The sequence below is a fragment of the Drosophila gunungcola genome, unplaced genomic scaffold, assembly GCF_025200985.1.
Source record: "Drosophila gunungcola strain Sukarami unplaced genomic scaffold, Dgunungcola_SK_2 000081F, whole genome shotgun sequence".
Lineage (NCBI taxonomy): Eukaryota > Metazoa > Arthropoda > Insecta > Diptera > Drosophilidae > Drosophila > Drosophila gunungcola.
The window spans coordinates 176,589-180,575 of record NW_026453243.1 but is presented as its reverse complement, the minus strand read 5'-3'; the positions used below and the strand labels follow the sequence as shown (position 1 = coordinate 180,575).

At 38.5% G+C, this 3,987-nt stretch overlaps 1 non-coding gene across 1 annotated transcript; it reads right to left on the bottom strand.

The window, feature by feature from the left end:
* Positions 1 to 3,548: 3,548 nt before the first annotated feature.
* Trnas-aga (transfer RNA serine (anticodon AGA)) lies at positions 3,549 to 3,630 on the bottom strand. Its single transcript has one exon. It is a non-coding gene; the product is annotated as a tRNA-Ser (tRNA).
* Between the last annotated feature and the right edge of the window lie 357 nt (positions 3,631 to 3,987).

The window sequence follows — 3,987 nt, the reverse complement described above, 5'->3', positions numbered from 1 at the left end:
TACAAAAATCTATGTTTAACTTAAACAAAGGATGATTTTGTTTCTTCGGTAATAGACAAATTAAAATCGAATTTACTACATTTAGATTTCATTTCGTTCAGTGCAGTGGGCGAAGTGGGAGTGCCAGGCGGCCAAGAGCCGTAGCCAAGCCCAGCGAATGACGTGACATGCCGAAAAACTTTTGGTTCGCCAGCAACACGCAGTGGGCGTGCGGTAGGGGGCGTGATACACACACACACACACACACACTGCTGTTATTTTTTTTTTCCACTTTTACCCATTTTTCGCAATTTTTTTTAGTGTTCTTCACTCTTTTGTGGTATGTTATTTTTATGCGCCTTAGTCTGGAGTTTGTCTTTCCCCTCGTTCCTTTTCTTCTTCGTTTTTTGTTGTAGATTGCATCCAAAATTTATGTTGTGTATATTCGTGTGTGTGTGTATGGGGCGGAAAATGGGCGTGGTGGTGGGGGTTATTGGGCGGTGCAGGACTTGGCCAAAATGGCCGCTCCAAGTCGATTATTTATAAGCACTGACAGCGTCGCGTCAACTTGATGATAAACTATGTTTGCCGCGGCGTCCTAATTGAAAATAATGTTAGTCTGCCCACCGCCCAATGGCCCACCCATCAGATACACTCCCCCCATTTCCCTCTCCCGCCCACAACTGCACTTGGAAAAATGTACAATTAATTTGTGTTTTCACAGTCTAACAAAAACGCAAATCGGAAATAATTTAGTTTCAATCTATTGTTTGTATTGATTGGATAATTATATGTATCCGTAATTGTCACCCTTTACTATTTACAGAAAATATATTTTGAAAAGCAATTTAAAAATATTAACTTATCATTAATATAAGCTTATGTTCTAAATTTAAATATGGTTTTCCTCTAACTAAAGCTCATATTCTTGACTGAAAATTATCTTAAGTAAAATACATTGAAAATGGTCCTCTCATTTAACCTTACTGAACAACATAATACTTTATAAATAAAGCCACAAAACAGAATCATAACAGGACACATAAATAAAAGGTTTATTATTTATGCATAGCCCTAAAAACGGAGAATATAAATTGAAAAATGGCTTCATTAAATTAAGTTGTGAGACTGCTTTTTCAAAATTTAAGGAAAAGTTTTATTCGAAACTTTTTGAAATCAAAAACAAAAGTTTGAATAGTTTTTCAAGATTTACTTCTGTAGAATTTCTAATTTCTAATGATATACCTAATTTAAATTGATATTGTATAAAATGTACGTTCTTCTATAATATAAATTGTTTTTCTCCGTGTGATTGCGAAGTCTTTTGGCCAGGCAGCAAAGCCAAAGGAGCTGTAGGCGCACTGGACGTATACGCAATGTCACGTAGGCGGTGGGCGGGCCAAAAAAGAGACAGTCTTCAAGGGGGCTTGGGGGGTGGTGTATTGGGTGCTGTGTGGAAAAGGCGGGAGGTGAACACAAAAAAAAAAAAAAAGTAATGGCGCAGCCCCCCGAAAAATTGCAATCAACTGCAAAATTGCCGACGTAAACGATGGCCAAAAAAGAAAAAGTACAACAAAAACTTTATATCGTCAAGGGGGTGGTAAAAAGGGGGGGGGGGGTGTAGTGGAAAATCGAAACTGGCAAGGACCGAGAAAAGTCGGACCCGGGAGGTGAAAAAGCGAAGGAGAAGTGCAGCCAGCAGCTGCCAGGACACGTACATCCAACAAGCCTGACGCTGATGGAGTCAGGAGCCAAAAACGATGTTTGTCCCACCCCCTTTTCGCCCCTATTTGAAACACCCCCTCCCCACTTCTCACCCCCTCATCGCCACACGGCTACGTTTTTACTTCCCTTGCCTGCTTTTTTTTTGTGTGTGTGTTGTTTTTTTTTTTTGCGCCAAGACCGTCGTAAAAACAAACTGAACTGAAAAGCAGCCCAAGGAAGCAGCCAAAAGAAAAGCAGGCCCCCAACTTTCCTGCGCTGCAGCTGCATCTCTTGGGAAATTCAGAGGGGGGTGGTGGCGGTCTTGGGAAATGCAGGAGGGCGGTTCAGGTTGAGGCCGAAGGAGACCCGGCAAAAGGCCAAAGAAGCAACGGAATTAAGAGGTTCGTTGCGAAACTTTCGGCATGCCCTTGCTTTTCCATTGCGTTCGATCCTCTTTTGGGGCCAGAAAATCGGTATAAATTCCAGGAAGCTCAAGGGTAAATGACCATAGTTGATGGGTTAATGTCTGAAATAATTAAAAAATGTTATTGATTAGTCAAATGTATTTTGTGCATTGAACTATATTCGATATAGGAAATTAGAAGACATTTAAAATTCGAGAACCAAAACAAAGATACAAAATTTGAGTTTATATATAAAGCAAATAAATACATTTCTTCAGCTTTGAAATGATTTAAAAGCTTAAAATACAAAACAGTAAAATAAAAAATATAGTAAAAATGTTAGCAAACAAAGTGATAATTTGTTAATCACAATTATACTACATATATGCTTATATTATATTTATTGACCTGTTTCATGGCCAGTCGCGTTAACCCTTTATGGCCTGCGTGATTTTCAGAGTAGAGTACACACACAGAAAAACAGGCAGAAATTCCATTAATTTTAGTCCTTCTTATCGCTCGGTGGCTCAGTGGGTCGCCGATGGAGAGGTGATTTTTCCGCTTTTCCTCCGATTTTCCGCCCGCCCACTGCAATTTTTCGTTTTCAGGGTTCCCTGCGTGCCGCTGTGCTGCAGCTTTGGCTTAGCAGCGTCACGTGCTGCAGCGCAAACTTAACGCATTTTCGTGCCCAAGGAGCTGCACCACCCAGCGACACCCACAGCCACCCACAGCCACCCAAAACCACTCAGCCACCCACTAGAAATGCTGGAGAAAGGGGCGTGCTCAAGGGCCTTATTGATGGCAGCAGCGACATGGCTGCGAAAATTTATTGAAGCGTTAAGTTGCTGCCTTCGGAGACTCGGTTAGTTTTCCCCCAAATCACTCCGCTCTTCCATTCCCCTCCCCCCCTCTTTTGTCAATGGTCCCTTCATCACCACTTGGCAGGTATGAAATGCTCTTTTGCATGACCCCTGACCCATCCCTTCACCTCTCTCCCCCGAGTGGTTTTCAGTGTATACTCGTCCAGCTGTTGGTCAATACACGAAAAATGCATTACGTCTGTGTAATTCCATTTAATTAGTTGCCCAAACAAAGCCGGCAGAGATAGAAATTTAAAAAAAACACAAATAAATAGGGGACAACAGATTGACATCTGAAGTTTTAATGTTATTTATACTAAATTAAATTATGTAAGTTATGTTTATTATTTTGGCTTATTAAAATACTCATTAGAATAAGTTTTATCTTTGAATATTCTACTAGCACTATCCAATTACCAAAGAGTTAATATTTATAATTTATATGTATTAAAAATGTGTCAAGGCAACAAAATTAAATCACTTAGACAATATATTTAAAAAAAAAACCATTAGCTTTACATTATTATTTTTTTTACAAAAGAAAATATAATGAAATTCAAATAATTAAACATTATTAGTTAAAAAATAAATGTATACCATTCGCAGCCGGTAGGATTCGAACCTACGCTCCCAGAGGGAATCTGATTTCTAGTCAGACGCCTTAACCACTCGGCCACGACTGCCCGATGTTTTAGCCACATTTCGATTTGGTCAAGACTTATTGGCCAGATTAATTCATAATCTATTTATATATAAATCAGTTTACATATGACAGGTAGAAAATACGCAAAATGTGTCTTAAGTGCTTTTATGCAGATAAGATTATACAATGAATACGATTTGAAAGAATCTTTTGAATTACCGATAATATAATTTGTAACTTTAAAAGTTAAAGAACTTAAATATAAGCAATACTTATTTTGATTAATAAGTAATATTCTTTAATAGCGAAAATTAACTTTTTAACAAAAATTTTACCGAATATTACTCATACGACTTGTTGGCGAATCAAATTTGTTGGCCATATAGTAACATATTGA